Source organism: Chiloscyllium punctatum, chromosome 16, assembly GCF_047496795.1.
Source record: "Chiloscyllium punctatum isolate Juve2018m chromosome 16, sChiPun1.3, whole genome shotgun sequence".
Lineage (NCBI taxonomy): Eukaryota > Metazoa > Chordata > Chondrichthyes > Orectolobiformes > Hemiscylliidae > Chiloscyllium > Chiloscyllium punctatum.
Genome location: NC_092754.1, coordinates 66,037,928 through 66,060,233, shown reverse-complemented (window position 1 = coordinate 66,060,233; position 22,306 = coordinate 66,037,928). Strand labels below are relative to the sequence as shown.

The 22,306-nt window shown below is 43.8% G+C and overlaps 1 non-coding gene across 1 annotated transcript; it reads left to right on the top strand.

Moving 5' to 3' along the window:
• Positions 1-9,916: 9,916 nt before the first annotated feature.
• On the top strand, positions 9,917-9,989 carry trnar-ucg (transfer RNA arginine (anticodon UCG)). The gene has a single exon. It is a non-coding gene; the product is annotated as a tRNA-Arg (tRNA).
• Positions 9,990-22,306: the final 12,317 nt, after the last annotated feature.

The following is a 22,306-nucleotide window of genomic DNA, read 5'->3' as shown; positions in this document are numbered from 1 at the left end:
ATCATGGATGAGTTTTCCCGGTTACAATGTCAATACATGGTCGGGGTAAATGCTTGTGCTGAAATATTTGAGGCTTATTCCCTGGGTGGGATCGAACCACCAACATTTCAGCCAAATGCGCTGACTATTTGAGATACAGAAACTGGCAACGCAGATATCCAAAAGCAAAGTTATCGACGGGATATGAGGATCTGTCGGACAGCAGGAACTTGCGTTGTTTTCAGAGACGGTCGCTGATTTTATCACCGAGAGGGTAAGCACACTGAGGAGCTGCAAACACTCAAATTAAAAGGCATCCACAGTTCTCTCACATACATTTCTACATAGTTGCCCACTGACAATGCTGGTATATGAAGCGACGATTCGACAGACACTGAAGCTTAAAATCCAGCACATTAAACCGCTCGACCACGCTACCACACAAAAGCCAATACTCAGATTTGTTATGACGAGTGTTTCAGCATGGATTCACTTCAGGCACTTAGACCTCGCAAATCTTGGAATGAAATTGGCGTAATTTAACAAGAAAGAACAAAAAAAAATGTACAGACAAGGAACAGGCCCTTCATCCTTTCAAGCCTGAGCCGATCCAAATCTACTGTTTAAACCTGTCACCCAATTCCTAAGCATCTGTATCCCTCTGCTCCCCACCTACTCATGCATCTGTCCAGACGCCTCTTAAATGTATCTACCGTGATTACCTCTCCCGTCTCTGCTGGGAACGCGTTCCAGACACCCACCACCCGCTGTGTCAAGTAGATGCCCCGTGTATCCCTCTTAAACTTTTCACGTCTCACCTTGAAAGCGTGACCTCTCGTTTTTAATCCTTCAACCTGGGAAATAAAGCTTTTCTCTATCTACCCTGTCTGTACCCTTCATGATTTTGTAAACCTCAAAAAAGGTCTCCCTCAAACTCCTTTTTTCTAATGAAAACAAACCTAACCTACTCAACCTCTCTTCCTAGATTGCGCCTTCCATACGAGGCAACATCCGCTTAAACCTTTTACACGCCCTCTCCAAAGCGTCCACATCCTTTTGGTAATGTGGCGACCAGAAAATTACACAGTATTCTAAGTGCGGCCAGACCAATGTATTGTTCAATTTTAACATGAATTGCCAGCCATTTTATTCAACACCCCAGCCAATGAAGCCAAGCATACTATATGCCTGCTTGACTGTTCTATCCACCTGTGCAGCAAACTTCAGTGTATAATGGACCTGCACTCACAGATCTCTCTGTCCATCAACTTTTATTTTTCCCCAAAACTCTTCTGTTTATTGTATAACCCCATCTAGAATTAGACTGGCCGAAATGCGTCACCTCACCTTTGTTTGTTTTGAACTCCAGCTGCCACTTTTCCGCCCAACTTTCCCGTATATCTATATCCTCCTGTATTCTTTAACAGTCACTTATAATTTCTGCTGGTCCAGAAATCTTCGTGTCATCTGCAAACTTTCTGATCATTGCAACAGTGCTCTCTTCTAGATCATTTAAGTATATCACCAACAACAGTGACCATAACACTGACCCTTGTGGAGCACTACTGGTCATCTTTCTCCATTTCCAGAAACTCCATTCAACTGCCACTCTCTGTCTCCCATTGGTCAGCTAATTCTTTATCCACCTGTCTAGAATACCCTGAACACCATGTTACTTTACATTCTGTATTTGTTTACCATGGGGAACCTTATCTAACTCCTTACTGAAGTGGATGTATATGACATCAACAGCCTTTCCTTCATCCATCAACTTGGGCACTTCTCCGAAAAACTCTATGCCTCTCACTGATATATACATTACTTTCTAAATATGAATAGATCCTATCCCTCAGTACCTTCTCCAGCAACTTTCCCAACACTGATTTTAGGCCCATTGTTCTGTAGTTATCCGGAATATCCCTCTTATCCTTCCTGTACAGGGGACAATATGAACAACGTTCCAGTCGGCCAGAACCTCACCTGTGCTGAAGGATGCCACGAAGATATCTGTCAGGGCCCCAGCTATTTCCTCTATAACATCACTCAAGAACCAGGAATAGATCCCATCCGTTCCTGGGGATTTGTCTACATTAATTACCCCTAGCCTGCCCAACACAACTTCCCTACTTATGTTAACATGATCCAGACTAATCAAATGTCTTACTCTAGACCCAACATTCATCATGTTCCTCTCCTCAGTGAACACTGATGCAAAATAATCATTCAGAGTCATACCCACTCTCTCAGATTCGACATACAGCCTTCCTTAATTTTCCTTTAGTGGACCAATCCTTTCTCTGGTTACCCGCTTGCTTCTTATATATGAATAATAGGCTTTAGGATTCTCCTTAATTGTGCTAGCGTGAAGTTGTTTCATGTCCTCTTTTAACCCCCTTGATTCCTCATTTAATGCTTGTCCTACTCTTCTCATGTTCCTCCAGGGACCATTATGTTGTTAGCTGCTGAGGCGTTATGTATGCTTCCCTTTTCCTCTTGGCGAGACGTACAATTGTCCTGTCATCAAGAGTTCACGAATATTGCCTTTCAAATCTTTTGCCTTCAACGGAACATGCCTATCCTGCACTATATTTAACCTAACTTTGAAAGTCTGCCACATATGAACTGTGGACTTTCCTACAAATAGCTGTGTCCAATCCACATTTCCGACCTCCTGCATAATTTTGATATAATTAGCTTTGGCCCAGTTTTGTACTCTTTCCTCGGGACAACTCTCATCTTTGTCAATGAGTATTCTAAAACTTACAGAATATTGGAAACTTCCCAAAGAAATCACCCACGGCAACTGCTATAACCAGCCCTGGCTTATTCCCCAATATCAGCTCCAATATGGCCTATTCCCTCGTCGGACTATTGATATACCGCTCCAGAAAACTCACCTGGAGGCTTTTACAAATGGTAACCCATCCAGACCTCTGACGCCAAGAGTATCCCGGTCAATGTTGGGAAAACAGAAATCTCCAATCAACACTAAATTATTGCCTCTACGTCTTTCCATGATCTGTTTAACTATTTTTTCTTACACCTCACGCTCACTGTAATACAGCCCCAAAAATCTAACCTCACCCTTCTTATTACACTGCTCCATCCATAGTGTCTCACGACCCAAGCCCTACATAGTGTCCTCCTTTCGCACAGCCATGATATCATCCCTGACCAGAAATGCAACTCCTTCCCCTTTTACTTCCCTCCCTGTCCCGTCTCAAGTGTCTATATCCTAGAACATTTGGTTGCCAACCATGACCTTCCATCAACTAAATCTTTGTGATCGTAATAACGTCATATTCTCAGGCACCAACCTAAGTTCATCTGTCTATACTCCATGCATTAAAGTAGATGCATTTCAGACCACCAGTTCTTTGCTTTCATCTGCTCTCTGCCTACTCTTCCCATTATTAATGCTAGCATCCAGATTCTTAGCGTTTCCAGTTTCCACCTCACTGCCGACTTGTTTGCTCTTGTGGTTCCCAGCCCCCTGCCACATGAGTATAAAACCTCCCCAACAGCAGTAACAGAAACTCCCGAAAGGACATTCGTTCCCGTCTGGTTCAGATGTAGATCGTCACTTTTCTTATAGTCCCGCATTCCCCAGAACTGGTCACAAATTCCAACAAATTTGAAACCCGCGCTGCAGCACCTTTCCTCAACTCACGTGTTCACCGTGCCGTTTTTTTTATTCATTTCTACGCTGGCAGTCACATGGCATTGGCAGTAATTCAGAGATTACTACCTTTGAGGTCCTCCTCGTTAGTTTCTCTCCTAGCTCCCTGAATTCTCCCTGCAGGTCCTCATCTCGTATTTTTTTCGTTGGTGCCTGTATGACCAAAACAACTGGCTGTTCACGATCCCCTTTTCGAATGCTCATCAGCCGATGGGCGACATCCCTGGCCTGAGCACCTGGGAGGCAACATAACTCTCCAGAATTGCTGATGCTCCACAGTGAGTCCACCCGCAGCTCCAAAGTGGCCACGCGGTCAAACAAGTGCTGCAGCTGGACACTTCTTGCAAGTGTAAGTTTAGAAAAGCTTTACAAGGATTTGCAAGGTTTGCCGTGCTTGGACATGAGAACGAAACTGAATAGGCTTCGTCAGATTCCCAGGAACTTCGGTGCTTATAGATGGCCTCACAGAAGCTTATAAAATCACGAGGAAGACAGACAGAGTAAATAGTCAGGGAGCACTTCTTCACAAGACACGCGAGTTCAAATCTACATAGCAAACGTTTAATGTGAGAGAGGAAAAATTTAAAAGGGATGTGAGGGACACATGTTTTTCACACAGAACTTTTGTGTGTGTGGAATGAATTGCCACATTTAGTGGCAGAGTCTGGTGCACTCACACCATTTCAAGGGCATCTGAATGGGTGTATAGACAGGAAGACCTCGGAGAGATAAGGCACAAATATTGGCAGAAATGTCTGGATTAATTTCGGTTATCTATTCAGCAAGGGCAAGTTGGATCGAGGGATTTGTTTCCATGCTCGACAAGTCTGAGATGCTCCAGCCACCGGCAACGGTTTGAATACACCTTTTGCAAAACAAACGCATGATGTTTGTTACTCAGTCAGCGAATTTGGCTATTTTGTTTGGAGGGTGGATGATCCCAACCGATCCAGAGATGAAGGTTTTCCGGATATTTGCTGCCAATGACCATTCTTCTTGACACTTCCCCAAGTTCGCCATCAAAGATTTTGGCTGAAGAAAAATACCTCACGTATCGCATTACCCACTTTGCTCTCCAGCGAATCTAAAAACTGACAGCTCTTATCGTGGAACAGAATCAAAACTGAAAAGGCGGTACCATGATCAGACACACCGAAGCTTAAGTGCTGTCTGTGAGGCATTGTGAGTCATCTCTGACATGAACTGCTCGCACAAATAACAGCGAGGCAATTCCAAACCTACTGGAGATTTAGTGTATTGCCAAGTCCCAGAAAGTGCTCAAGTATCATAAAACAAAACCCAACAACGAACCATTAAAAGTGAACATTTCCAGTTATATCCGTTATTAAATTAGGCAATCAATGCGCCGGTGCCTCAATCTGATCGAGAGAGCCAATCACCTTTCTCCATCACCAGGACAGTAATGAAGGAAATGAAAGTATAGCAATGTTTCACATCGCGATTGCCCACCTTTTCGCCACAGCATCAAAAAACGGCGAACAGAATCAATGCAGGATCTTCTTTCGAAATAACGGTGAAATAGCTATGTCTATTCACTTTCAGATTAAACGGGAAACAACACAAGTTGTCTGGAATATGAATATCCAACACAGACTACTTTGGTCCCAGATTCTACTGATGCACAGACTTTCATATGAAAAGGTACCTTGGGTGATTGCCCTACACCCAGAAATCTTCTGGCTGCCTTCTGTTTGCCCTGTCACACTAATCGAATTTGTAGTTCTTTCCATTTGTCCGTATTGCTACGAGGGATAGTTGGACGTGGCAACTCGTCACTGCCACACAAATTCTTTACCAAAATTGGATAGTCCCACAACGTGATTCGCAGTGCACGAACTTCAACGAGGATATGCCACGCGGCAAGTTAAAAAGCACGCTTCCATTTATTAAAGTAAGTTTCTGAAAAATGCCATCCAGATTCCTCTTTACACTGGGAATTATGACAACACATAAACCAACAGCCTCTCTCAGATACAAGTGACCAATGCCCATCTTGTGCCGGACAAACGTCGTTGACAAGATTGCACGCAGTGACTGCACAGAAAACTATAGAGGAGAAGCAGACAGACGACCATCTAGCTGCATTCATGCAGTTCAGTTACACTGTAAACCCCATGCACAGCTGTTCCTTGTAGGTACACAAGGGCACTGAGTGTCTCTGACTTCGAGACTTGGAACTCAGATTATATGACCGTCTGCAGCACTGGTTACTTCCTCCTTGTGTGAGGTAACTTCGGATGGAACATATGTAAAACACGATAGCTCATTGAGAAATACGTCCAAACTAGTAACCAAGAGACGTATTTCTGTTGTGTTTCTGGTCCTGTTCCTGACATGAAATTCAGCATCGTACTTACTGTGTGCTTCCTGACGGTTCGGTGCATGCTTCCGTGATCGCATTGTGTGCAGTAACCTGCGTTTTAGCTGCAATTACGTGCGTTTGAAACCCAGGACCACCGGCCTCTATTTTGTTTTCCTCTTCTCGTGCGCAACTGCAACACAGTAAACGATCAATTAATATTGGGAAATGACATACACAGGCGTGTGAAAAGCCCAGTTTCCGTGGCAATTATGCAATGGTTAGAGATTACTTTGATTCAGGAGATAAGGATGGAAAGTGTGTTTGGGAAGAGATGAGGAACATTGAGGAAAGAGGAAACCAGACGGTGTGGCTTACAAGAACACTAACAGTAACCATAGTGTTAAAAAAAAATAGTACAGGAAAAAATACCGCCTGTGAATGATAAAAGAAGGCAAGAATTATGGGAGACATTCATTTCCCTTCTTACTCTCCCGTTTGAATTGTAACGAAACTTTGAAGAAAAACAATCGAAAAGTTATATATGCCCCATCGAACAACGTGCGCTGTACCTTGGTCATTGATTACTGTAGATTAGAATACTTACAATGTGCAAACAGGCCCTTCGGCCCAGCAACCCCATACCGACCCGCCCGAGCCCAAATGCATTCCTCTCCTTTAACCCCGTCAATTTAGCACGGCCATTTCAACTAACCGGTACATTTTTGGACTGTGGGAGAAAACCAGAGCAAGCGCACGCAACCACGGGGAGAATGTGCAAACTCCACACGTTCAGTTGCTTGAGTCGGGAATTGACCCTGACTCTGTGGCATTGTGAAACAGCAGCGCTCACGATGGTGTCAGCGTGAGTGGGAGTTATTTGCCTTCTTTAATTGGGAAAAATCTCTGTCATTGTGAGCATCTGGAAAGACCAGTTCCTTCGCCAGAAAAAGAAATGAATATGTCATTAACCTTTGTTTGTTTCATGTCCAAGAATACTCAGATCAATAGCTCCTTTCAATGAATAATTTTGACTCAATTTAGCTGCAAATATCTTTTCCTAACTTTGTGCTTTTCTTCTTTTACATTGGTGTCTCGCACCTTACAAATGACAGCAATGGTATGAAAGCAGATGGAAGCATTTAACTCATCAAGTCAGCGGCAGCTTTCAATGAGATCACGGCTGATTTGGTCAATGCTCAAGGGTGCGGTGCTGTCTGTAGTCATGGCCGAGTGGTTAAGCAAATGCATTGCAGGAAGATTCAAATCAAGCTGATGATAACAACGTCTCGTTTTGAGCCGCTAATTCGCAGTGAAGTGGTGGCGCCAATAAAAGGTGTCACACAGCTCGTCTAATTCCACATCCTGAGCTCGAAATGACCAGATGTCTCTTGCTGAGTTTCGGCAGGGTCTTGCTTAGACGACACCATGACACGTTTTCACTGGAGTGGATCATGAAATTGCGTCGTGATTGTGAATGAAACGATGGAAACTTCCAGCAGAGAAGGAGGTGACACTGAAGCAAACAGCTGAGTACAAATTTTCCTCCTTTGCCAGTGAAAGGCACGGCTGCACAAATTGGAAACTTCGAAGTGAAGCAGTGTTGGTGATTATCTTCGCTGCTTGTTCACCTTTTTAATTCTGATTCCGTGAAAGTCCATGACATTACATATCTAGAATCTGCCAACGTTCATCTGGACTCTGGGACAATGAAAAACACTGGAACACACAAGACACTATCCAAATATTGACTGGGATCACAACAGTACGAGTACTATAGATGGTTCAGTTTTTGTCGAATCCTGCTGACTCCGTTATTGAATGCCTTCCTGCTGGAACAATTCAAAGTTCAGAAAGCCTGTTTTGCAAACCAGGCCTGTAATTTGATTAGACTTGAGAAACTCGAGTTCTTCATCAGAAATGCTCCACATTTAAAACATTATCTCTGTTTCTCTTTCCAGATACACTGCTCGACACATCGGGTTTCTGCAGTTGTTATTGAACGCCCTGAGCAGAAGTGCTGCTTTTCATTAGATTCCTTTCATCCCTTGTCCTCTGTTCTCTGACTCTGGTCAGTGGCAACACTTCCTCCTGCTCGTCAGAGTGCTCATTCCCCACCGCTCCCTCTCCCATCATTACAAACAACCGCAGGAAATTGCCACTTAACCATCTTTGTTCCAAAGTGAAACTCACCAGCCTAGAAACTCTCTCCACCAAACGGGACGTCTCATCCCTGGGCATGGTGCAAGCCAGAGGATTGTGAAGAGATACTGTGAAAATATTGTCAGTTGGCAGTTGGAAAAATGTTTCGGAAGCAAACCATATACTTTAGGCTCCAGCTTTGGAAATCTTGAGAAACTCTTTGGGAAATGGAATCATAGGAGATTGAAGAAGTGTAAATTGTCAGTCCGAGTAGAGGAAGGGACATTGACTCTGATGTTCTCGACACAGGAACTGATCTGAGACATTGAAAGAATTCTCGCTCCCGTATGTGAGGAATACAAACTTCATCTGGACTGTGGGACAATGAAAAACTCTGGAACACTCAAGACAATATCCAAATATTGACTGAGATCACTACAGTACGAGTACTATAGATCGGTCAGTTTTTGTCCAGTGTGTGCGGGAGGGCTTCCAGACACAGTATGCAGACATGCCTTCAAGGGAAGAAGCCACTTTGGATTTAGTACTGGGTTACGAGCCTGGCCTGGTTTTAGATTTGGAAGTAGGTGAGCACTGTGGAGACAGCGATCACAATTCTCTCAGCTTTACTTTCGTGATGGAAAGGGACAGGTGCACTCCACGGAGCAAGAGTTTCAGCTGGTGGAAGGGAAATCACGATGCAATGAGGTAAGATTTAGGAAACGTAGAGTGGGGTAGGAAACTGTAGGGGGTGAGCACATTAAAAAAGTGGAGCTTATTCAAGGAAAAGCTCCTGTGTGTCCTAGATAAGTATGCACCTGTCAGGCAGGGAAGAAGATATAGAACGCGTGAGCCGTGGTTTACTAAAAAAGTGGAATCCCTGGTCAAGAAGAACAAGAAGTCTTATGTTAGGACAAAACGTGAAAACTCAGAGCGCTCGAGGGTTCCAACGATATCAGGAAAGACCTAAAAAGAGAGCTGAGAAGAGCCAGGAGGAGACATGAGAAGTTGTTGGCAGATAGGATCAGGGTTAACCCTAAAGCTTTCCATAGGTATGTCAGGAATAAAAGAATGACGAGAGTTAAATTTGGGACAATCAAGGATAATAGTGGGAAGTCGTGTGTGGAGTCAGTGGAGATAGAGGAAGCACTAAATAAATATTTTTCGACAGAGTTCGCTATAGATAATGAAAATGTTGGCGAGGAAGATACAGAGATACTTGCGTCTAGACTAGAAGAAATTGAGGTTCACAAGGAAGAGATATTAGAAATACTGCAGAGTGGGAAAATAGATAAGTCAGCTGGGCCGGATTGGATCTATCTGATGTTGTTTAGCAAATGCACTGCAGGAAGATACAAATCAAGCTGATGCTAACATCGGCTCGTTTTGAGCCGCTAATTTGCAGTGAAGTGGCGGCGCCAATAAAAGGTGTCACGCAGCTCGTCTAATTCCACATCCTGAGCTCGAAATGACCAGATGTCTCTCGCTGAGTTTCGGCAGGGTCTTGCTTAGAAGACACCATGACACGTTTTCACTGTAGTGGATCATGAAATCGCGTCGGGACTGTGAATAAAACGATGGACACTTCCAGCAGAGAAGGAGGCGACCCTGAAGCAGGCAGCTGATGACAAATGTTTCTCCTTTGCCAGTAAAAGGCACTGCTTCCCAAATTGGAAACTTCGAAGTGAAGCAGTGTTGGTGATTATCTTCGCTGCTTGTTCACCTTTTTAATTCTGAATCCGTGAAAGTCCATGGCATTACATATCGACATTCTGCCAGTGGCGAGCGCGTCTGTTGGGCCAGTGGCGTAATGGATAACGCGTCTGACTTCGGATCAGGGGGTTGTAGGTTCGAATCCTACCTGGCACGAAGGGAATGTCTCACTTTAACCATGCCCCCCATTGACGCTCCCCTGTGAGGTCCTGCCAGGACGTCGCTTCTGTGCTTCTGCATTTGAAACTTGCATTTGTCCTATTGTCCATTTCAAATTCCAGCTCACCACAACGGAGACCTCTGTCGGTTTGGGGGGTATCTTTCTGTGTGTCTCCCTTTGTGGGTGAAAATGAGCATGAGTTCCTCAAAAGAGTTACAAGTCGTTGTGGAAGTGTCATACATCTGCCCCATTATTGTGCCATTTCAGAACACAGGATAAAGTCATTGACATTTGCCCTGGGAACATTAGAACACATGAGACTTTGGGCCAAAGTTGGAAACTGCGACTGGAACAGACGGCTCTCTGATGAGCGGCAATGCACACAGGCGGAATGGCCTTTTCCCACTTTGTAAATCTACGAAGACAAGTTGAAAATAATCTGCAACGAAACTGTTCATAAACGGTGTTTTATTTACACCAAGTACGATAGTATCTATCGCCTTGTCTTGTTATTTACTTGTGAGGATTCGGTACTCTCAGCACCGTGGCCCGGATCGTATTCCCGCTCATGGAATGGTTGTATTGTTCAGCTAACATATCGGTGTTCCAGTACTTCTGCCGAATTTCCGATGCTAGCAGGTCATTGGTTTTGTCCAAAACATTATGAATGTTAACATAATGCAAATAGCTGCAGTTGCTGGAAATCTGAGCCAAAAACGAAAATTGTTTGCGGAACGCCGAAAGATTGGCAACAGAAACGTCGACTTTCCTGCTCCTCGGATGCTGCTGTGCTTTTCCAGCATTTGCTGATCTAAAATGAATAACGCGTCTGACTTCAGATTGGAAGATTGTAGGTTCAGAATCCTACCTGGCTTGTGGGGAATTTCTCGCTTTAACTGTGGTCCACGTTGACGCTCTCCTGTGAAGTCCTGTCGGGACGTCGCTTCTGTGCTTTTGCATTTGTCCTATTGTCCATTTCAAACTCCAGCTCACCACAACGGACACCTCTGTCGGTTTGGGGGTATCTTTCTGTGGGTGAAAATGAGCATGCGTTCCTCAAAAGAGTTACAAGTCGTTGTGAAAGTGACTTACTTCTGCCCCATTATTGTGCCATTTCAGAACACAGGATAAAGTCATTGACATTTGCCCTGGGAACATTAGAACACATGAGACTTTGGGCCAAAGTTGGAAACTGCGACTGGAACAGATGGCTCTCTGATTAGCCACAAGGCACACAGGCGGAATGGCCTTTTACCACTTTGTAAATCTTCGAGGACAAGTTGAAAATAATCTGCAACGAAAATGTTCATAAGCGGTGTTTCACTCACACCAAATCCGATAGTATCTTTCGCCTTGTCTCGTTATTTCCTTGTGAGGATTCGGTACTCTCAGCACCGTGGCCCGGATCGTGTTCCCGCTCACGGAATGGTTGTATTGTTCAGCTAACATATCGGTGTACCAGTACGTCTGCCGATTTTCCGATGCTAGCAGGTCATTGGTTTTGTCCAAAACATTATGAAGGTTAACATAATATAAATAGCTACAGTTGCTGGAAATCTGAGCCAAAAACGAAACTTGTTTGCAGAACGCAGAAAGACTGGCAACAGAAACGTCGACTTTCCTGCTCCTCCGATGCTGCCTGACCTGTGTGCTTTTCCAGCATCACTCTGATCTAAAATCAAGTTTCCAGCATCTGCAGTCCTCACTTTTGCCTAGTTCCTTCAGTGTCGCTGATTCCCAATTCAAGAACTCCATCTCTAGCGGTTTCAAGTCTGAACCTCCATGCTGTGGAGTTGAAGAGTGAAGAAAAGTAACTCACCCCCTCCATCTCTGGGGTAATTAGGGGCTGAAAGTGAATCGTATCACATTAAATTATATCTACAAGCGACTTAATCTCTGTCTTTTATTGGGAACCATCTCTTTCATTGTAACCATCTGGAAAGACCATTTCGTTCGCCAGAAGAAGAAATGAATATGTCACTAACCTTTGTTTGTTTCATGTCCAAGAATACTCAGATCAATAACTCCCTTGATGACCTCTGCTGGTCATGTTCGCATAAAGATCTAGCAAATTGCCAAGTGTGAATTTCCTTTCAATAAATAATTTTGACTCAGTTTGGCTGCAAATATCTTTTCCACACTTTGTGCTTTTCTTCTTTTATATTGGTGTCTCGCACCTTACAAATGTCAGCAAAGCTATGAAAGGAGATGGAAGCATTTAACTCATCAAGTCAGCGGCAGCTTTCAATGAGATCACGGCTGATTTGGTCACTGCGCAACGTTACAGCTTTGTCTGTAGTCATGGCCACGTGGTTATGGCGATGGATTAGAAGTCCTTTGGGGTTTCTCACGTAGGTTAGGGTCCTGCTGACGTACGTTATGAATGCTTTCCTGCCGGAACAATTTCTACTCAAAGTTCAGAAAGCTTATCTTGCAAACCAGGCCGGTAATTTGATTAGACTTGGGAAACTCGAGTTTTTCATCAGAAATGTTCCGTATTTAAAGCATTATCTCTAAGAATGACGAGAGTTAAATTTGGGACAATCAAGGATAGTAGTGGGAAGTTTTTTGTGGAGTCCGAGGAGATAGGGGAAGCACTAAATTAATGTTTTTCGACAGTGTTCGCTATAGAAAATGAAAATGTTGGCGAGGAAGATACAGAGATACTTGGGTCTAGTGTAGTAGAGATTGAGGTTCACGAGGATTAGGTGATAGAAACACTGAAGGTTGTGAAAACAGACAAGTCCCTGGGCCGGATGGGATCTGTCCTAGGATCCTTCTGGAAAGCAAGGGAAGAGATTGATGAGCCTTTGGAATTGATCGTCAAATCATCGTTGTCTACAGGAATAGAGCCCGTGGAATGGAGCATAGCATATGTTGTTCTCTTGTGCAAAATGTTTCGTAGAGACAACCCTGGTAATTACAGACCAGTTAGTCTCACTGCAGTTGTTGGTAACGTGTTGGAAAAGGTTATTATAGATAGGATTTATGACCATCTCGAAAAGAATAATCTGATCAGGGACAGTCAGCACAGTTTTGTGATGGTTAGGCCTTGCCTAACGAATCTTGTTGACTTTTTTGACAAAGTGACCAAATAGGTAGATGACAGTAACCCGGTTGATGTGGTGTATATGGGTTTCAACAAGTTGTTCGATAAGTTTCCCCACAATAGGCTATTATACAAAATGCGGAGGAATGGAATTGTGGGAGAGATTCCAGCTTTGATCAGGAATTTGCTTGCCAATAGAAAACAGTGTTGTAGTTGATGGATCATGTTCTTCTTGGTGTCCAGGTCCTGGCGCCGTACCACAAGGGTTGGTGTTAGGTCCACTGCTGTTACATGAGATCTAACCTTGCCAATCAGTCTCCCATGGGGAACATTATTGAACGCCTTACTGAAGACCGTATGGATCACATTTACTGGTCTGCCCTCATCAATCTTCTTTGTTACTTCTTCAAAAAACTCAATCAAGTTTGTGAGACATGATTTCCCACGCACAAAGCCATGTTAACAATCCCGAATCAGTCCTTGCCTTTCCAAATACATATACATTCTGTTCCTCAGGATTCCCTCCAACAATTGGAGTATTCTTGGCAGATGCGGTTTCATGGAGGGAATGCGAGCTCATATACTTTGTTGGGAAGAATCAAAAGACACACTACTGTTAAAATCGATAGAAACGCAAAAGAAGTGTGGTGCAGAGGAGTCTCAGTGTTCTTATACATGAAACCAACAAAGCTTAATCACATATTTATTTCTTGCTGGCAAAAAAAAGGCTTTTCTGATGCTCACAATTAAAGAGATGGTTTCCAAGAAAATAGGAAAATTAAGTCACCAGTAGAGTAATCAATTACCAAGACATCCCTCGTGATGTTTTATGGGACATGTGGGATTTTTTTTGATTTTGGTTCTCCAAACGTTTTTACAATGGAATCGAGAGTTTTCGATGGGAAGTTAAGATCACGCATGACTATTGCCATTTTTGTCACTCACACGCATTTTTTCCTCCTGTACGATTTATTTCCCTTTGTGGTTACTGCGAGTGGGCTTGTAAACTACACATGCTTGTGAGTTCATTCCTCACTGTTCCTCAACTCCAACCAAACAGACTTTACATCCTTATTTCCTGAATCAAGGTAATCTATAACCATTGCAGAAATGTCATTAAAACTTCGGTATTTCACACGCCTCTGTATATCATCTTTCAATATTAATTGATCCTTTACTGTATTGCAGTTGTGCGTAAGAAGAGAAAAACAGAATAGAGAATGGTGGACCTCCGCTTCATACACCCGTTATTGAAGCGAAAATGCGGATTACTGCCCATAATACGATCGCGGAACCATGTGCCGAACGCTCAGGAAACACAGAATAAGTGCATTGCCACAGGGCATGTCAGGGACAGCACCAGAAGGACAACAGAAATGCTGCTCTAAGCTCCTATTTTGGAAGTATTCCTCAATGAGCAATAGTGTGACATGTGTTCCATCAGGAGTTACCTCACATAAGGAAGTATCCAGTGCTGCAGACGGTCATATCATCCGAATTCCAAGCCCTGGACTCAGAGACATTCAATATTCTGTGCATAACTGCGAGGAACAGCTGTCCGAGGCGTTTACAGTTCTGATGAAATTATGAATGCAGCTCTCTAGTTGTCAGCCTCTTTCTCCTATGTCGTGTTTCGTGCAGTCCCTGCGTGGAATCTCGTCAACCACGTTTGACCTGCACATGATGGGTATTGGTCTTTGGTTTCTCGCGAGTTGTTGTCTGAGTGAGGCTCTCGGTTTCTGTGCTGTCATAAGTCCGAGCGTTCGGAGGAGTCTGGATATCGTTTTCCAGAATTTGATTTTAACACAGGGAAGCATGATTTAAAGATTACCTCAGAGTAAATCCTCGTTGCGAACTTTGTGTGCCATGCATTTGCGAATGAAGGTGGGTGGATATTGGTTCTTGGCAAAGAATTTGTGTGGGCGTGAGTCCAGCTGTCCCTAGTAGCAATACGTACAAACGGCAAGGGCCACATATTCGACTGGAATGGCACAACAATAATAGGACAGGGCAAGCAGAAGACAGCCACACAATTCCTGGAAGCAGGGCACTCATCCACTGATTCCATCTGTTGGACCCAATCTGCAATCCCAACAAATGGAAGCAGTGGGAATGAAACCAAATGAATTCGGACTAAAACATGAGAGCAGCGCTTCACAGGAACCTCTGGAGCACTGAGAATCTCACCCAGAAAAGGAGGAAAAGTCTGCAAACCATCTTCCTAGCGTCACCGAACTTTTCAACAAGAAGTCCAGAAGCATCCGAACTTCACATCTTTCTGCTCCAAAACACTCCACTTTTCCACAACAGAGAATTGCACACTCAACACCGCGTGTAAGATGAGAATTGCAGCCCCTACACGACCAAGGGCGGAAGTAAGAGCGAGGGGAAACAGCTGCCACTGTCATTCCACAGCTATAAACGCTCTCTTTGAAAGGTACATTATTGTATGAATGTCGGGACAGCAGTAGAATATGGGAACTAAACACATTCTGCGCTGTGTACTCATATTCTGGACAATGTGAGTTGTTCACAGTTTTTCCCTGAAAGTGAGTGGACGTCGTTATTTCACCGCTGTTGTGAAGCCAGATCCTGCACTGAATCTGCTCCCTCGTTTTTTGTTGTTGTGGCCAAAAGGTGGGCAATCGCAACGTGAAACTTTGTTATATTTCTCTCATTTCCTTCATTACTGTCCTGGTGAGGGAGGCTGGAGATTGGCTCGCTCGATCAGATGGAGGCACCAGCGCATTGTTGACCTAATTTAATCGAGAATATAATTGGTAATATTCACTTTGCATGGTACATTTTTCTGTTTTGTTTAATGTTACTTGAGCACTTTCTGTTACTTGGCAATGCACTAAATCTCCAGAATGTCGGGAAGCTCCGTTGGAATTGCTTCGGTGTTATTTGTGTTACAGTTCTTGATATACACGTCTCGCACTGCCCCACAGACAGAAGTAATGAGTTTGTGTGGCTGATAATGACTCTGCCTTTTGAGTTTTGCATCTGGTCCACGTTAAGAGCTGTCAGTTTTTGGATTCACTGGAGAGTTGAGGGGATAACACGATTTGTGAGGCTCTTTATTAGTCAACGAAATTATTTGATGGAGAACTTGAGAATGTATCAAGGAGAATGGCCATTGTCTGTAAATGTCTGGAAAACATTCCTCTCTGTGTCATTTCAAAACATTATGCCTCATGAAAAAAAATAAAATTCAAACACGCTGACTTAGTACCAAACAGCATGCGTTTGTGTAAGTGGTCTATTCAAACTGTTGTCAGGTACTGGAGTGTCACAGAACCGCCCAGCACGGAAGCAAACGTTCCTATCCACCTTACACCTGTCGAACAGATGACCGTAACTAATCTAAACATAATTGCCAATATTTGTCCCTTATCTCTCCGAACAATTCCTATCTGCATACCCATTTAGATGCCTTTGAAGTGTTGTGAGTGCACCAAACTCTGCCACTAAATGTGGCAATTTATTCCACACGCACAAAAATGTCTGTATTAAAAACAAGTGTCGCTCACATCCCTTTCAAATTGTACTGCTCTCACATTAAACCTGTGCTATCTCACTTTAAACTCACGTGACTTCTGAAAAAGTGTTGATTGACAATGTTCTCTGCTCGTCTACCTCATGATTTTGTAAACTTTTCCAAGGACATCCCTCAGGCCTGAAGCTCTGGGGAAAACTGTCGAAGAATATTCAGCTTCTCAATAATGCCCACACCGTGCAAACCTTTCAAATCGTTGTAAATATTTTTGTTTAATTATGCTAAGGTAGTCATAGAAAGTGCCAGGGGAAATTGCCTGAAGTGAAGCGATGCTGAAACATTAGTCTTGACAGGTTTGGCGCTCAGTTATTGTCAGGGAGCGTCGCCGAGTGGTTTAATGTCGGTAAAAACAATGAATGCAGATGCTGGAGACCAGATTCAGGATTAGTGGTGCTGAAGAGCGCAGCAGTACAGGCAGCATCCGAGGAGCAGTAAAATCGACGTTTCGGGCGAAACCCTGTATGAAGGGCTTTTGCCTGAAACGTCGATTTTTAATGCTCCCCGGATGCTGCCTGAACTGCTGTGCTCTTCAAACACCACTAATCCAGAGAGTTTTAATATGCTGGGTTTAGGATCCAGTCTCTATTGCGTCGTGGGTTTGAAACCCAACTTTGCAATCGAACAACTGCAGGCAGCTTTTTATGACAGAACTACACAGGTCCTGATATTGCTTTATGGGTGTGTTTGTTACTCCTCGGGTCTCTCACCCTTTCTGCGATAAACACGGGAACATGAGCAACTGATTCTTAAAATTATGAGAACTACTGCTGTCCACATCCTCTCGATCACTGTGCGTTTGGATGTGTACACGCACAATTTTGCTGCCAGTTGCTGTGTCTCAAAGGTTTAGAGCATTTGGCTGAAATGTTGGTTGTCCTAGCCCAAAAAGAGCACAGAGCCTCAAATATTTCACATCAAGTATTGAGATCGACCATGCACTGACAATACAACCACGAGAACTCATCCATGATTGACCCTGAGTCCGCAATGAGTGAGACGGTCACGTGCAGCAAAATGTGACCCCACTCTCTACAAGCCACTGCGGCCAACAGAAAGGGGCCACTGCAGTTTCAATCAGCGGCTTCCTGCCCAGCCCTGGGACAGAGCTCATGGAAACTCCTTCCTCAGGAACGGCTGTTACCGTGTGAAAGGGTAAAAAGTCTAATTCAAATTGGAAATGTCTTCAGAAGATTGTTCCTGCTTTTAAAACATTTTATAATCAGAATTCCTTTCTCGAATATTAGAAGTGGTAAACTTTGTAGGCAGGTTGAACAAAGAAAGTGTTTATTATGAGGATTCTGTCTCTTCAGCAGATGGGATTCCCTACACTCTAATCAGCAATGATTTGGTTTCCTGAGGTATTTTCCCGATTGATTTGCACTCTGTCAGAGGGTCTGGGAATCACTTCGGTGACCTAAGGATCAGGGTCAAAATATGAAAATATTAGCAGAGAATCGTAATTCCTGGGTCAAGGCCTAAATGGATTGTCTTTCTCTGAAGGAATAAATCTGAGAATTGAATGACTTGGATAATATTATTTGCAATGTGGAGGAATGAACGAGATTTTTGAAAATTGCCATGTCAGCTGAATTAAACTCAGTATGAAATGATAAATTAATCAACACCAATCCTGTCCTGGTACGCTCAGTCGGTAGAGCCTGAGACCTTTAAATTCAATGGTGTGGGTCAAGACCCAGGCAGGGCGCTGTTGTTTGTTAATAGGTTTGCCGCTCTCCTTTAATGTTGCAAGAGCGAATTCGCTCGCTGAGGCAGGTTTTGTTGACACATGTTTTCCTCCGTTTTTGATCATCTCTTGGTTTCTGAGTGAAAACTGTCTCCACTGTACTGCAGGTGCAAGAGACAAGGTTATCAGTTCAGCCAAATATGCTATAAACGATGTCCCTTCCAAAACGTGAGGTTCCATTCCAAACGTGCCCCAACCAAAATGTCCAGAGACGTCGAATGCGAATGGCCACATGACAGTGACAGCTGCATGTAAAATGGTGCTGCAATAGAATTAACTGAATGAGAATGCTCTGATGGAAACCGAATGGAACTCTCCCTGGAATTTTCGCAATTAACTCGGTAAATGATGCTGTTGTGTACCCATATGTGTTTATGTAATGAACGGCTTATTGTCAGTGACAGGGGTGGGGGTGATGCAGGATAGTGAGGTTTCCGTGTGGGGCAGAAGTGATTTTTTCGAATACAGAATTCAAACGTCCACAGAGCAGACAGAGCTGATTGGTCCAGGATCAGACTTTTCCCTTCTGTTTCAGTACCAACAAAAGAAATTGCGGGAAAATCTCAGCAGGTCTGATAGAATCTTGGAATGGAAAACCGAGTTAAGTCTTCAAGACCATTGACACTTATTACTCCATGTCCATTTCCGTCTACCTATTTTATTGAATATCTCCTGACTCTCAACTTTATACTCAGTTTCTCTTTTATTACTCCGTCTCCAAACATTCTCCCAGTCTCAAAATTTAATAGCAGAACTGTTCCATCTCTCACCTCACCGAGTTATGGGAGGAGGACTTCGAAATGCACGATTAACTCTGTTTCTATTTCCTTAGATACTGGATGGTCAGAGACCAGAAGGCATCGGAGGACAGTTAGAGCTTTCAGTCCATCTGGTCTGCCCGCCATTCGATCATGACTCATATCGTTCCCAAACCAATTTTCAGACTTCTATCTGTGACACTTAGCTCCCCTGAATTTAGGATCCAGTCTTTTTCCCAGAGTGCGAATGAAACTGTCCCAACCGTCTCCACATCTGCTGGCAGCTGTTACACCGTATCTGTGTGTGATCGAGCTCAATTTCAGTCCCACACAGCAAACACGTCTGTTCTGAGCAATCCAATCCCCGCTGCGTGACAGATCGATCGGGTCTCTGACCCCACGGTTTTTCTGCGAGGCAGTAGTTAGCTCCTCCACCACCCACGGCAAGGACCGGTGCTTCAAAATGTGGGGACAAAGAACGATAGGCACAAGAGTTTGTACAGGTTAGGTCGAAAGGGTTATTGTCAACTTCAGTGGAGTCCCTGCTTCAGAGTCTGGGTGTGAATCGCCCAGGCCTGGATAAAATTCCAAGTCAGGAAATGAAGATTTATTTCTCTTCTTGTGGCTACTCTGATTAAAAACCATTTTCTGCTTCAACAGGGAGCACAGACCCGGTTCTGCCAGAAGGAATCCAGTGATTGATTGCATCCAACTGGAATCACAGAGTCATAGAGCTGTACTGCAGGGAAACAGACCCTTCGTTCAAACCTGTCCATGCTGACCAGAAATCCCAACCCAATTTGGTCCCTCTTGCCAGAACACGGCCCATATCCCTCTAAACCCTTCCGACTCGTATACAATTTCAAATGCCTCTTAAATGTTGCAATTGTACGAGCCTCCACCACATCCTCTGGCAGCCATGGCAGCACATACACCGAATAAATTGTCACTGCAAATCCCCTCTCAGGATCTCGCCCTTCTGAGTTGAAACTATCTCGCTGTTCATTCAATGTCGCTCTGTCTAATTCTTGGAACTCCCTCCCTATCGACATCATGGCAGTATCACTGTGTTGAGCACTTCGAGGACGAAGTAAAGTAACTTAACATCTCAATCTGTTAAGTAATTATGGTTGGGCAGTGAAGCCTATCCCAAAGAGTGACGTGCATTCTCCAGAATTTCGTTTGAAAAAACTGCAGCTTTCAAGTGGACATCCGAAAGCCACGGAACAGCCTCCGTTTTTAACACTTTATCAAGAGTAGAAATGAAAAACGAGGGATACTGACCGGCAGAGAGTGGGAGAATGTAGAAGAGAGTGAGATGGTACAGAGAGACAAAGGGACACAAACAGAAATTCCCCATTCACCATGGCTGCTCATCGACATAAAGGAGAAGAAAAAGTTAATGAAGGCCAACCATTCACCAACTCAGGGCAACAGCAACAGCATTACAGCTGATAAAGGAATTTTGCATTTTTACAGATGACTTCTGTCAGCTAATGAGAGATTCTGCTAAGTATGCCATTTTGCGAAGTGAAATTGACAATTAAACAAGGGAATAAAACAATAAAAAGCATAAGTAGCCTGAATCTTTGATATGAAACAATAAATCTCTTTGTCTCCACAGATGCTGTCAGGCCTGCAGAGTTTCTCTGTCAATTCCTGTTGTTGATTCAGATTTCCAGGATTCACACTTCTTTGTTTTATGCTAGTCTGAATCCTGTTTGTGACAATACTAGATTCATTGCCAGTTCCATACAAATTCCCTGCTTTGGGAAAGTTGTCAACAACATAAACGGTCAGGGGAAATCCCCCATTGCTACAGCAGTGAGACAACTGAGTCCTTAACAGGAGACTTCCACGGAAAGTGAAATATGGCGCTGTATGTTTTCTCAATGAATCCACTTTTACTTTTTTGATTTGTGATCATCTTAGCTGCACATTCAGTTTATTTCTTTCTTCAATTTCTGTCAGCTTGTAAAAGGCCATTCTGCCCATCTGCAGTGTGGGTCATTGGACATTCATCTGTTCGGGTCCAGGAGCTACTATTTCTTGGAGGACCTTCTGCACTGAATCTCGGGTGGGGTGAGTGCGAGACTGTACCACTATATTCACCTGTCTATAGATATCGGAGAAGGGTCTATCTATTCCACACCACCAGGCTTCCTCATCGCTCTTCTGAATCTTGGTTATTAGTACCCTTGCCATGGAACCTCCTTCTTTGATAACAGGAAAACGATATCCCGTGTCAGGTGTACCTGTAGCCGTGATGGATACTACTCAGTACCAGTAACTGGGTACACAAGGATCTCTGCGTAAGTATTTATTGCCTTATTTATCGTCGTCCTGGTTACGAAACGTGCATGGGTGGCATGTAAAGGTCAATTTAACATCCTTGGTTAAGATTACCGTCTTCTGTTGTATCCCAGACACCCCTGCCTTCACGACTCGTCCTGCCATGCAGCCCCATATTTCTATGAGTCTTCTAATCATTACTTACACTTTTTTGGATCCGGTGTTGTCCGATGAATCCTCAAGGTCAGCAGCACGTTTGCAACAGCTGGCGTGTATCAACGTGGCTCTTTCAGTGATCTGAACAGCTGTCTGTGTTATAGGGAGCCCTTGGAACTGTCCCAGCCACCACATCGCCTTCATGCTTTTGCTCCTGAAGTCTTTCACCACTATCCAGTCTTCAGGTTCTAGATTGTGCATCTTCCCTTCTGCTGATTGGGGTAGTGCTGCCCTTCTTTTGATTTTGTATTTGAGACAGAAGTGTGGAGAGTTTTATCTCGTAACATAATACCTCGTCCTCACAGAGGTCTGTTATCTGTTTTAAAATCGGTTTTGGCCAATTCCTGTATTGGGCCACATTGCAAACAAAATCTCAAACGTCCTAATATTTACTCTTCCTCTCCTTCATATACATTAGCACAATTGGAAATGCCTTTGTCCATGTCACCTCTAGTTCCTCACAACATTTTGCCAATTTATTTTTAAGGATAGTTTTCTCTCTTTCCACTGCCCCACCGCTCGCTGGGTGGTAGGCACAATGTCGCCTCACCTTTATTCCCAAGTAATCACTGATCTGCTGTAGGGCAATATTTATAAATGGCATTCCATTGTCGCTGCTTAGCCTTTCAGGGATGCCCCATCTCGGAATTATTTCAGTTAGCAAAGCCTTGGCTACTGCACTGGCATCCTGTTTA